At 37.0% G+C, this 14,229-nt stretch overlaps 1 protein-coding gene across 50 annotated transcripts in view; it reads left to right on the forward strand.

Annotated features, from left to right (window-relative positions):
* Positions 1 to 14,229, forward strand: part of SULF1 (sulfatase 1) — a 128,349-nt gene that overhangs the window by 22,844 nt on the left and 91,276 nt on the right. For all 50 annotated transcript variants that reach the window (XM_040545924.1, XM_040545898.1, XM_040545922.1 and 47 more), the window contains 2 exons: positions 742 to 814; positions 3,577 to 3,675. The gene's annotated coding sequence lies outside the window, so the exon portion shown is untranslated. The remainder of the gene's footprint in view (positions 1 to 741; positions 815 to 3,576; positions 3,676 to 14,229) is intronic.

Consider the following 14,229-nt stretch of genomic DNA (forward strand, 5'->3'; position numbering starts at 1 on the left):
GTAGCTACTGAGAATCACAAAGAAATCCTTCAGTCAGCTTATCCTAGCTATTACATCATTGCTAAAAAATTGGAAACTGATAATCAGAAAGTACATTATTAAAAGCTGGAGAGACCAATCTCTCAAAGAAAGAGAGCCAAAACCCCATATTAGGTGATACAACAATAACATTATTTTTCACGTCTCCAGTTATTTCATACCTATATATTTTTATTGTACATTAAGAATTCTAAATCTAGATTCTGGGCTTAAATTTTCAAGGTGAAATCCCAGAAGACCTATTGGTTTTCACAGCCACTACTAACTTGAAAACCTAACAGTACATTCGTTTGCTTTTTGATTTATTACGAAGCAGGCTTAACTGAATTTGCTGTCTGGAATTTAAATAAGTCTTGGATTTCTGCTTTGCACCTGCACAAGAAGGTTTAGAGAGCTACTGCCCTCTGTAGTTACTACACACTAGCAGTATAACATTCTGAAGAAAAAAAAAAAGTTAAAGGAGAAAAAGAATTGTTGACAAATGAAGAAAGTTGCATTGGAGTTGTACTTTGCTGCAACCCTGCCCTGCTGAAATAAGAGGCAATGTTCACAGTGAGGCTTATGGGACAGCTCTAAATCCAATACTCTGTGCAATATCTTTCTTATTGTGCTGGACATATTCCTAGGAATAATGTATAGATAAATGCAACCTATTTATTGCTTAGAAATTGTTATAACTTTTTATTGTATTATTTATTACAGAAAAAAAAATAAAGACTGATCTGGAGAAGAGTGGAAAAACAATGACAATATATCTTTCTTGCATAAGAAAAAGGTAAGATTTAGAGGACTGTAATATTGCAAGTACTTGTTCATAGCATAATAATAACTATGAGGTAATTTGTTAAGTTCCCAGATACTGGCAGCTTTATATTTAAACTTGTCCAGACCTTCACAGTCTTGGCTGCCTAAAAGCCGATATTTTAAAATTCATAATCCTTTCTGACTCACTGATATAACGAGTCCACTGCCATGTACTCTATGTGCCACTGTACTGACCTGTTCTGCATTAGAGAAGCAAAGGTTACCTTTCATTTTGTAGCAGCATATTAAGGATGTAGGTATTTCAGGTTCCTTAATTTACTCTGTCTACATTTTGGGCTTATTGAAGGAAGGGTTCCTCTCCCTCTCCCTCTCCCTCTCCCTCTCCCTCTCCCTCTCCCTCTCCCTCTCCCTCTCCCTCTCCCTCTCCCTCTCCCTCTCCCTCTCCCTCTCCCTCTCCCTCTCCCTCTCCGTTCCCTGGAAACTATATATGCCCTGTTTTTCCCTGGGATTTCTTTCTCTTTCCTTTCCTTTCCTTTCCTTTCCTTTCCTTTCCTTTCCTTTCCTTTCCTTTCCTTTCCTTTCCTTTCCTTTCCTTTCCTTTCCTTTCCTTCCTTTCCTTTCCTTTCCTTTCCTTTCCTTTCCTTTCCTTTTCCTTTCCTTTCCTTTCCTTTCCTTTCCTTTCCTTTCCTTTTCCTTTCCTTTTCCTTTCCTTTCCTTTGCCTTTCCTTTCCTTTCCTTCCTTTCCTTTCCTTTCCTTTCCTTTCCTTTCCTTTCTCTCCTCTCCTCTCCTCTCCTCTCCTCTCCTCTCCTCTCCTCTCCTCTCCTCTCCTCTCCTCTCCTCTCCTCTCCTCTCCTCTCCTCTCCTCTCCTCTCCTCTCCTCTCCTCTCCCTCGCTTTCTCTCGCTTTCTCTCGCTTTCTCTCGCTTTCTCTTGTTCTTTTTTTTTTTTTCTTCATTGTCTCAGGTACCCAGCTGTGCATAAAATAATGTTCCCCATATGTATTCATTGTTCTCTGAGCTGGTGTCTGTGCAAGTCAACAGAGTTTTCCTAATAAGGTTGTTTTTGACCTTTCAGAATTTTGCAAATGAATCTGTGTTCATTATCCTAAAACCAGATAGACTTACTTGCCACTGCCCTTATAAATTGTCTGCATGAAACAGTAAAGCATGCTTGTTCCAAAACCAGTGTCAAAATCCAGAGCCGTTCAAGGGCGCATAAGCATTAGGCAGCCAGGCTAAGCTTTGGCTGGCCCTTCCCAGGAGGGTGCTGTGTCAGGTGGAGAGAGATCCTGAAGAAGGGAGCAGACAGACTGACTGACAGAGAAGCGGACTTCACGAGAGGAAACACGGAAGAATAGAGAGGTCTTTTCAGCCAACAGGCTGGCATAGGCAGGGAAACATTGTCCGGTGGTTTTATTGCCCCCATGTCTTTGGCTAGGGTTTCATAACATACATGCTGACCACTGGGGTAGTGGCCCACAGTTTTGCTCCTTTCTTGTGACAGCACTGGCAGCAGTGTGACAGTGAGGGGAGTCAGAAGACAGAACTGACCCACTTGAAAACCAGCCTGTTTGCAGTTTCACTGGTACAATTTTGGCTGACAGCATTAATACTAGGTCCTTCACCTGGCTCACCTCAACCACAGGAGGGTGCATGCTGGCACACACCGGGAGAAACATAATGCCAGGACGGGAAGGGAAGGTGACTTGTCTCTCTGCTCAGAGGCCTGTGACTAGTCAAGGCTTAAGGGAATGTGAAACTACAGCTCAGGCAAGCAAAATATTTCCTGTGTACATGAAAATAAACATCACTGAAGCTTTATCCTGAGTGGAGTCACCTATGAGATCCTACATCTTAATAGCTGCTCAGGTCAGATGAGGAAAAAGTAGATATGAACCGTATGGTTCTAGTCAAAGGAAGAAGATGAATTAAGAACTTAACATAGTAGGTATGGGTAGTTATGTCTCAGTTGCCTAAAGACAAAATTCACAAGTTTGTGCTATTTTACAGGTGATTTTAATAGTAATTCAATTTAGAAAAGAACAAATAAATGAACAATCAAGTTAAAAAGCCAAGACAAGTACCTCCAAAGCTGAGAATTCTATGAAAATATTACAAATATTCTCAGAAAATATCCTGACAACTTACAGTACTTAGTGGAGATGAACATCTAGCTATCTGAACTATCCATTGGGATCTGAGGCAGGAAATGTAAACATTCTTTTAGCCAAAAAGTGAGACTACGTTTAACCTGAAGAGATAACATTCTGTTAAATTTGATAGAGTGATAGAGTGTTTCTACAGGGAATACAAAAGGAAAGCACATTCATTTTATTTTGACAGCTAAATAAAATATAGCTTATCATTTCTATATATGTATTTTACAGTGGTTAGTGGATATGATTATTTTTTCCTGCTCATGTAGAACATCTGCCATAAATTTTCTCACCTACATTAAGGCATTGAAAAAGCATGTACATATTGATAGGTATCTAATAAGAGACAAAACACAAAGAAGTCAGGTTCTTTAAAAATGAATGCATGCTCTTTAATGTTTAAGTTATTTTAAACATGGTAGCTTGCTGACTTGTAATCAAGACAATTAGACATGGATAAACTTGGTTTTGCAGGGTGATTAAGCAAAATAAATAGGAATAGATGAGTATAGTTTTGCAAACAAATTCTAAATCCAGTATGAACAGAGCTTGTGTTGCAATGAAGATGTGTGATTCCTAGCAGCCATAAGTATTAATGTGTTTTTCCTTTTTTGCAGGATTTGCCTACAATAATTTCACTGAGCAAGACATTACAGACTTCTGTCCAATGCTATGAAAATTAACTAAAGCATATTAACTGCAGGAAATCTTCCAAGGTACAAAAATAAAATGCTTACTCAGTAATTAATTAAACCAAACAAGCCATCAGCATGTGCTACATAGCCTAAGTATTATGTCAGGTCAATAATTAAGCTGTAGTAAATCTTCTGGAGGTTCTATTCCGCCAGACTTGAAAGACTCAAGACTAACCCAAGGACCCTTAACATTTTAGTGAGCTAGCAAATGATTACACAGACAGCTTCTCAGTCCAAAGTTTGCTACTATTAACTTTCTATTTTTAAGACATCCAGAACTTGTATATTTTCTGATTTTTGAATAATATGCTGTGAAAAAAAAAATGTATGCCCTTCTTGAACATATGAAAAGGAATATTCTATAGGCTTGAGTTATATCAAGATAAAATTATGCTTTTCCTGCATGGAAAGATATACATTAAGCACAATGTAATGGTTTGGAATTTTCCCTTGTTTATGTAAACCTGATGATTATGAAAACTCAAAGCTAATCTCACTGTGTTCAGCTGGTCATGGTAAAGAAAGCACTGTACGAGATGTCTTATGTGTCTTATTGCTGCCAAAGCAATTCTGAAAGATCTGCACTAGCCATGTGCTTTCAAGACCTGGCTGACTTTTACGTGGAATTAGGCAGTCACAGCAAGTTCTGTGGTGGCTTTGTGATGTGGAGATTATGGCACTAGGTTAAAAATATGAAATCATACATCTCAACAAATAAAAATATAAAGCCATATGGCAGAGCACAGAGCAGGAAGATTAAAGTGCTCCAAAATTATTTTTTTCCCTTGTCTGTATTATTTTGTCCCCTCATTTGCATAAAATATTTCTGTTTAAATAATTTGCAAATGTATACAATTTTATAGCAGGTATATATGTGGCAGAGGTAAATTTGGATTTAAAATTAAGACATTACTAGTAATGAAAGACAGATGGTATACATCAAGTTCATTTCACATATAAGTTTCTATGGAATTTTTGCTTGCAACCAGTTACTGTTTGACATGCTAGCTCACAGTGTATTTTAATTACAAAATATTTTAATTACCAGATCTTTAGATAACTTTTTGTAACAATTGGGATGAATATAAGATTGTTCAGTCATTTAGATTACTTACTAATCTGATCATTCTTTTTAAAAAAGCCATATCTATCTAAATAATATTCTGAAACTTCTTCCACTTCCAGACTTGTGGTTTTAATTTGTATTTTACATGTTTAAATAGTAGTCTTTTATATAGCCCGAAGAATTTATTTAGTCATCTAGTTAGCTCTCTTGCGTAATGTATGCTGAAGAAGTCCTCTGTTTGAACTAGGAAACATCTTTCTATCAAAAAGAATTTTATTTTTAATATTTTCAATAAAATATTTATCAAGTCCTTTTCAGATCCATAGCTTCCAGAATAAAGGTATATTCCTGGGGGCATGATCTACCTGCTTTATTTTCTCTCTAGATGTATAACTGCATATAGGTCCCATGTAATGCATATATTTTTTGCTTGTATACAGTTTATCAGGATATCATGGCTGTCCTGTACCACTGAGCTAGTCATTATCTCTAGCTCCAGCTCAATGCTATCTGTCAACTTTATCTAAAATATATTTTTCCTAGTTTGCTTTTAGGGAGGTTAACTAGACTAGGGCCAAGAAAATGCATGCTTTAGATTTCTACAGAAGTGGAAGTTATGAAATAACATGATTTAGATGAATGATCTTGCTTTTGTTGGAGAAAATGAATTGGATTATTATTTGCAGTGCCTTCCAGTTCTATTCAATGAAATGAAGAGTGATCATTTTGGTGATGTTTCCAGTCTACCAAACACAGGAATCAGAAATAATCTTATGAAAGAATTTATACTGGAAGATTTCCAAGCAATATTTTGCAGATCAAATAGTTAATATTTTTTAGAAGAAGCCTGGACAGTGTTTATTTAACCTGAAACTTTAGACGTTCACTCTTCATTGGCTACACCATGAGCTGTTGTAGAGAGGTTTCTCAAGAAAATCTTATAAACATACTTTTTCTCTACAGATGTAGGGTCACACTATCTCACACAATGAAACTATAACTGTGAAGTATGCATAAAAGTAATTCATATTTTTCTGCATTAGGAATGTCTTCAGAATATTTATTATGAAATAAAGTAGTATCACTTCCACCATGGATAAAATTGTTGGAAAGTTCCAAGAAAAATGAAAAGGTGTCTTTTTGACCTGAAGCTTAAAAATCATGTCTCTTATGTATATAATCTATTAATGACACTCTCAGTGCAAAGACTTTCCTGGCACATTATCCACTGACATTCCAAAAGCCAACTTCAGCTAATTAAGTTGAAGAGAACTTAACCTTTGGGGTTAGTTTTCTTTTCTTTTCTTTTTTTTTTTTTTTTTTTTTAGAAATTTAGTGTCATTAGTGCACATACACATATTCCAGCCCCAGCTCCAAACAGACTTTTAGATCCCAGTTTATTTTTGGGAAGTGTAATAGCTTGAAAATATGATTTCACTTAATCTGAAATGAACATGATCTTGAAAGAAGAACCTAAGAAGCTTGTGTGACAGCATTTCATTACAAGTTACAGGGCTTAGGAGAGGGAATCGATGATCTGTGGGTCAAGAGTTCTGCACTGACCAGTGGTGTCTCAAAACAAAAAATCTTGCAATTGCTCACTAGACAGTCAGATGAGCCTTGCAGAATAACTCAGAAAATCCCCACAGGCTACTGTGGGGGATTGCTTGCTAGGAGAGGCTAGGAAGCTGGAGAACATAGCCATGCAGCAAGTGCAAATAACAGTTTTTTACACTTCAGTACATCATCCTTCATTTTACTACCTATATACTGAGGCCACAGTTAATGATCTGTTAGCAGAAGTCATTGCTGAGCATCCTCCTTGAAGGCTTACAGCACAACTATGATCTTTTTTTGTAAGGTTCCTTCTTCTGTGCTCTGAAACTTCATTGTTATTATTTGTCTATACAGGATACAGCCACATCATGCTGAATCTATATTCATGCAGCCTTTCTCTAGCTGGGATCTTGTCAAGCTTTTTCATCTCCTTGTCTTCCTTTCTATGCCCCTAAAAGGCCACAAGGAAATACCTACCATAATAGGCAAGTCCTATGGGAAAAAGTCCTCTAACACAGGAGTACCTCTCTGCATTGTACATCTGTGTGTTATACATCTCTGTTCATAAATGTCCACATTCAGATATGTGCCCACACAAAGTTTCTCTGCTAAGAAGCATCTACTAAATTATTTTTTTCTACATTCCCAAGTGAATTCTGCCATCAGCAATCTAGCTCATTAGTATATTCCACTTTTGGAAACAAAATTAATTCATTCTCCTTTTTCCTCTCATGCTGTCAAGTTTCCCTTTGGAAAAGAGGATTATGCAGAAGGGGATTATTAGCTGAAAGATAAGGTGCTTTCCGCCTAAATGCATTGGGGTAAATGTCTTTTAACTCAATAGATACAATAGATAAAATGAGATAGATGCAACATTGCCCCTTCGTTTCCTCATTTCCTTCATTTATTTTGTAGCTTTCTTGCCCACAGCACACTTCTGACCTGGACTTGTAAATGAGTGTCATTTCCATTTTGTTTTCCTTTCCTTCTCACAGATGAACCATTTCTATATTTTTCTATATACATCATTGATTAAGATCCAGAGGAAGTTTTCTACAGTATATCAATACTGTAGAAAACTGTAGAAAGTCATGAACTTGAATTTTTTGCTTTAGAACATGTGAGGTTGAAGATCCTGGGATTCACTTGTAGTACATCCATAGACTACCACATGTCACTTATATGAAGCAACAGGCACTTGTTTGCCCCTGTGGCTGCTCATTCCTATTAAATTAGTTCATAGCAGTAGAGCTCCAAAGAGGAAGCATGAACTTTTTCTCCTTCATTTCCTCCTGCTACTAAGTGGAAGGGATTCTCAGCTGCTGATTAAATTGCTTCATTGCTTTTCTTACCGGCATGTTTCTCTGCACTGCATCCCTTAAAGAGGAATAGGCAGTCAGCAGTTTGGTGGTTGCTATGCTGAGAGTATACTCTGTATAAGAAAGACAGGCAAGAGAAAAATATATCCTAAAAATTTCTCTCCTAGTCTGTGCCAAACTGAAGGCAGCATCCTTTGTGTAAGTGTACTCTTAAGATTTTAAGGTCAAGCTTTCAAAATGCCAGTCTCTGGAAGTGTTTATAAACCTTTTCCCACATTTAGGTTATTTTTTTTCCTGTAAGAGTCAAGTCACCTCCTTCCAACCAATATCAGTTGTATTATGCCTCAGTGGAGAATTGGTGCTATTCAAGGGCATCAAAATACGACACATGTAGTCTGATAAAAATACTTTCAGTATTACACATAAGGAATGTTTTTAAAGTGGAGTTTATTAAAGAATCATATGTGACATTATTTCCCCCACCTCTTCCAAATATTTCCATTCAGATGGATGTTTAAGAAGACTGCAGATTTTTTTTCAGCCACACATTTCTACTGCCAGTAACTTGATCCAAAAGTATCTTACTGTTTTTCTTGCAAAAATGCAAAATGTCTTTATTAGGAAGTAGACCAATAACATCATTAAGATTTTAATGATATAGTCAGAGAATGGAAAAATAGAATACTACAAGGAAAACACTTTCCTGGCTTTATGTATTAAGACCAGAAAGACAAAGGAAAAACAGCTAAACCAAAACCATGCAAACAAACAGAACTGCCTAATGTGACATCAGTGGTGAGATACAGTAATATTAAAACTGCAGATGTTTTCTGAGTTAAGTATACAGCTAAGATTAACATTTCTTCACAGAGAACTTTTTTGGTCATCTAGAAAAAATGACATATCTGCAACAGCTTAAATCTACTTGCAGTGAGAAAAGCACTTGGACATGTGTTTATATATGTATATGTGCTATTGACATAGCAATGAAGTAGCTTACTGAATCAGGGCCAAGAAACACTAATGGGAAAACTTTCCAGAATTTGTTGTTCCCCTGCAGATTTACAGATCTAAGACAACATTTCTTTGCTCATTGTTGCTTTAAGTTGAATCATTACTGCCTCCTCCTCTGTTCCCAGAAGGAAGAAAAAAAATGGCCTATTTTCTGTGTCACATGAAGGTCTGGTAGGTTTTGGTCTTGACAAGTGATCAGATTATATACTAGTGAAGTGCAAGCTCTCACCTAAAAAATGTTGGAAGTAAGAGCAATATTACTTCTGGGGAAAAAATCAGCCATGTTTTACACTTTATTCCTCAAGTAGAAGAAAAACTGATGGGTTTCCAGCAAGTTTTGCAGCTCTTCATACATTGGAGTGTGTATAGATGAGAGATGAAATGTACGTGAGAGATTCTTTAAGAAAGTCATCACCCCACTCTCTTTGGTGTTACACGGCATGTTTATCTGTAGGAACTGATCCTGGAAGCTACAGGCCATGCTGATTCCCACCGAAGGTGTTTTCAGACCCTTAGATGATCAGGTCCAGAGCTTCTATGGGATACTGAAATCCTGTGAGATGTAAATTAAGATGACTAAGGCAATAAAATATGACCACTGATTAACAAAGGAAGTCTTTATAGCCATTAATTCTATAATTTATAAATAGCCAGAGACATGACTAAGTAACAGTGTTCAACCATGCAACTAATTAAAAGCAAATAAAGATATAATGACACAGTAATTGTAACTGAAACAGAAACATTCTTCACCAGCATTTTCAGATTCTTGCACACATTAACTTTTTCTTTCAGGCAGCAGCCCTTCCCTACAACTTTTCATAGTCTAAATAGGACCAAGTGAAAAAATCATGTACAATGTGCCTTCCTGAATATCTAAAACTATGCAAAACTATTGATATTATCCAGAATACCAGAAGACAACACGGGAATATATTTTTTCTATGGAAATGTGGACTTTGAATTTAGGTTGTGGTTTAGATAAATTTATTAATACACCAATTAGTGGCCATGATGTCACAGAGGTGGCAAATAGTATTTGCAGAGCCGCATGTTAAGGTTATATTTAATATTCTAGAAGGACTATATTCTTTTGTGGTGCTCAGAACAAGCATAGCGGATGGCCTTTACACCTCAAGATACTCATGTGTATCTTGATGAATTTTAACCTTATGAAAGAAGCTTATATATATATATGTATATATATATATCTTTTTTTCCTGTGATTTCCTTTCCAGTCACTACCATGTGCTGTTGTACTAGCTTTTGAATACATGTATGTTTAATGGATCAAGGGTGCATTGAAATTTGCTGCTGGGTGTCTGCTAAGATGCTCTTTTCTCTGTCTGAATATTTTATCACACACCCAGCACAAACTGGGAAAAAATAAAGGGAGGTAATACAGAGCTGAAGGTGAAGCATAGTGCTGAAATACAATAGCAACTAAGATCTAACTATTAACTCAAAGAATATTAACTGGAATAAACAGCAGAGGGGTGATTATTGGGTGTTGGAAGAAAAGGTGATGACAGAGACCCAGATGGATCTGTTCCACTGCAGGAACAGAATCACAAAATGGTTGAGGCTGGAAGGGACCTCTAGAGGTCATTTGGTCCACCCTCCCTGCTCAAGCAGGGACACCCAGATCAGGCTGCCCAGGAGCATTTCAAAGATAAGGTTGTTCTCCTTGGGGTCTCAGACTCTTGAAAGATTTCTGGTGATTTTTATTAAAGAGTAGCTCTAGCATGAGACCAATATCAAAAAGCTCCTATATCTTCTGTGATTCATGACTGTTATGGTGAATGTATTAAAGTTATAACTATGTAGCTCATGCTATCTGGCAAGCAATTTTACAAACATAGCTTCCATCTTGTAAATCACTGGTATTAAAGGCTGCATTAGACATTTTCCTTCAGATTATCATTGTTACAGCATCTGAACTAGCCATTTACCTCTGGAGGACTTGCTCTGGTGTATCTGACAGGAATGCAATTAACAATTAAGTTAATACACAAGGTGACATAAAATCCTGTTTACTTTCTTAATATTATTGGCCAGAAAGACATAACAGGGAAAAAAGAAAAACAGTTGGGACTACAGTTTCTCCCTCCCTCCCTCCCTCCTTCCTTCCTTCCCTCCTTCCTTCCCTCCTTCCTTTGTTTCTTTGCCATTGGAGTCATTTTTAAGTTTATTATTCACTAAGCAAAGATTGCTGAATGAGAAGGTGTAACTTTGCAAGCTGACTTTTCAGTGCAGGACAAAAGTTTATGTGCATTCTTGATGTCTATATTGAATAGCAACAAAATGTTTCCGTAGACCAGAGTTTTAAAATACAATCTTGAAAAGTGTATGGCTTCTATCTAAATAACAATATAAGATATATCTTCATATAGTGAGTATATCTTCACTATATGAAAAAGATAATAGTGATCATTTCACCCACAATTGAAATGCAGCCATTTCTGGGATGTAGAATTTTATTCATACTGGCAAACTAAACAAGAGTTTAGTGAGGAGTGGAATAATATGTGCTGTTAAAACTCCAGAGAAAAAGTACACAGGATAGAATGCAGCTACTTAATTAAAATATCTTGTATATGTCTCAGAGATGTTTATTTTAAATAATGGGTATATTCTTAAGCTGTATGAACTCAAATGCTGTTTCTATAAAGGGAGATGTTTGACCTGCTTCAAGCTATAAAGGAAGATTTGTGATTCTCCTAAGTCCACATGCCCTAGATTAATGTTAGTGTCAAACTGATTCTACGTTAAGCTCATTTAATGTACCTTTGGGCTGTAAGATGTTACTTTGCCAGCAGCAAAGGTCACATGTTTTCAGGTATTGACAGTGCAAGTAATGACAAGTTGTTTCTGTGTTTGGGTGGATCAGGGTCTTTTTAGCATTCATCCAATGAATTTGGCAAACTGTAGCCTCTGCCCAAAAGGGCTCTGTGCCTTTGAGCATACAGCAGAGGGAATTATTAAACCTCCAGCTCTGAAATCTATAGCTTCATTTAGTTCAGACTTCCCAAAGGAATTTTTATGCCTTTAGCTAAATAGCAAACAATTTTGAAGCTGACTTTACCTAGCTAGCAGATCTCTTTTTGGTCATAAAAAGAAATTGAAAGCATCATTTTAAGTACAATTTTTGTTTGAATATATTTATATACATTAAGTCAACTAGCCTTACAACTGCAGTTATAAAATAAACATGCCTCTGTGAAACTTTGCAAGCATGGGTTCTCAGAAAGGAAACCTGATCAAATAGCTGAAACTCAGGAGTAGAGCTGAAGTGCCATTTTCTTGCCTCCCTTACAGGTTGTTAAGTGACATTAGCAAGTCATGTAACAATACCAAGATTTACACAATGTCGTAAGTCATCTTTAACAGGTAATCAGAAAATGCATTAAGCAGCCCATATGGGAGCTTGATATTTCCTAAAGAGTCACAGACTAAACATGGCTTCTCCTGTACATTTTAGTGGTGAGAAATGCTGGGGGGAGTGAGGAGGGGTGGTGGAATTTTCTTCTCTAAAGCAAAAACCAACAAAGGGAGTTAATGTTATGACGCTCTGGGAATAGAATTTCATAAGTATTATCAGACAGCTACAATCTGTACAGGAGATTTTTTTCTCCTAGACTGGGATCTGAGAAATAGGAACTGGAAACAGCTTATAGTGGGTGACAAGGGGATGGATACCCTAGGTGTGTCTCACACAAATATAGAAACCTAGGTCAGGGCTACAGTTAAAATCAGTCTTCTCTTGGGAAGCAGATACTTTGAACCAAAAGTCATGTCCTCAGTCTCATTGCTTCCTCCCAGACTGTTTATATATTTATCCCCAAATTGTCATTTGACAATGAAAGAACTCAAGGCAATTGGCAATTGAAAGGTCTCAAGAATGCCTCTATACCTCTCTCTCTATATATATACCTCTATACCTCTCTATACCCGCTTCGGGTGATCTGCAGAACCAAGCTCTTCTCCTCCTACTCCCCAGTATATGGATCTTACCCAGGACAGCTCAAGAGAGGGAGACTGAACCTTTTGTCACCATTGCCTGGTGACAGGTGAATTCTCACCTGTCCTGAATTCTCACCAACTCCTGGAGTTGGAGCTCTAAACATCATCAGGATGAGAAGGGCCTGAATTTCAGATCTCCAGTTTCCTTGTGGATTCCCAACATCCTGTGAATTTTCCATAGCCAAGGTGTGCCTCACAAACTGTGTTCCTCTGAAGACATGCCTGTTTTGCATCTCCCAAACAGCTTTAGCTAAAAGACAGGATCTTAGGCAATTAGTGCAACTAATAGAAAAGACAGGGTGACAACTGAGCTGACCCAGAAGCCTAACATTAGGTCTCCAAGGAACTTCAGGTATCTTAAGCTGTGAAGCATGATAGATATGGATTATTTTAATTGCTCTTCTGAAGTTAAGCTCCTAAGTTTCTCTGAAAGGGCACTGATGTGATTGGTTGCATGCTTGCTGAAAAGCACATTGGTTCTTGCTATAAATGACCCGAGTATTGTTAGAGTTTGTTCATTTGCTCACATATATGTGTCACAGTTCCCAGAGGTGTCCATGCAAAGCTTTAATTGACCCTGATTAACTTAATCAGCACAGTATCGTGCACGGGAAAAGCCTTTCTCACATCTGTGCTATTTGTTTTACTGCCTCACTTGTCCCTTTCCTTTCAGTATATTTTTCCTTATCAAATTTTCCCTAACTTTAAGCACTTTCCTAAACTTTTTTTTCCCTTTTGTTTCTCTTTCCAGTTGCCTTTTCATCTTCATAGAAAGCTGGGGAAGATGTAAAAAAGGCAGGTGGGGGATGAGGCTACATATTATCTGAAAATGCAGTACAGATTGCCTCCAGGTTCTCCACAGCAAAGTCTGGTATCTGGACAGCTTCCCTAGCTTGCTTAGCACAGCTGAGCAGAGGAAGGGAAACAGGGCACCACTGAGTACGTTGGTATATTAAGCTTCAGGAGAAGGAGAAAGAAAAAAAAAAAAGGCATTACAAGCTGAAATTGTGCCAGTTTTCCCTCACAATAGCACTAGGTACTCAGGCACAGTTTTCCTAAAGCATAAGGAAAAGCAGTAAGCAAATATTTTTAGCGTTGCAAGTGATGTCTTAATTCAATGTCATTCTTCCAAAGGCAGCAGCATTATATTGTTTTATATTGTTAAAATTCAGGTTTGCAATTGATGCTTCAGAACACAAATTTATTTTTTTCCTTCTAACTGTATATTATAGGACATTCATATGTTTTCAGTACCCTTTTAAGGAATTAAGAACATTGAGGTTTAAATAAATGTATAAGAAAGGAAAATAATTCAGGTATATATGTGTCTGTAGATAAATATAGATGAAGATATTGAAATAATCTCTAGTGTCGTTTTGTTGTGATAATTGTTGACTCCCCAGCCACAATCTGGGAAATCATGAAAATTTAAGAAACCCTCCACAACCTTTTCCTTTGTACCTTTTGTAGTTGTACAATAGTTATCCTCCAAGTACAACTTAAAAGAGAACTTCCAGGGAGATTTTAGTCCATGTATGTACAGTAAATTTGATTACTTCCTTAAACACTTACAATTTGGGGGTTTTCAAAATATTT

The sequence above is a fragment of the Cygnus olor genome, chromosome 2, assembly GCF_009769625.2.
Source record: "Cygnus olor isolate bCygOlo1 chromosome 2, bCygOlo1.pri.v2, whole genome shotgun sequence".
Lineage (NCBI taxonomy): Eukaryota > Metazoa > Chordata > Aves > Anseriformes > Anatidae > Cygnus > Cygnus olor.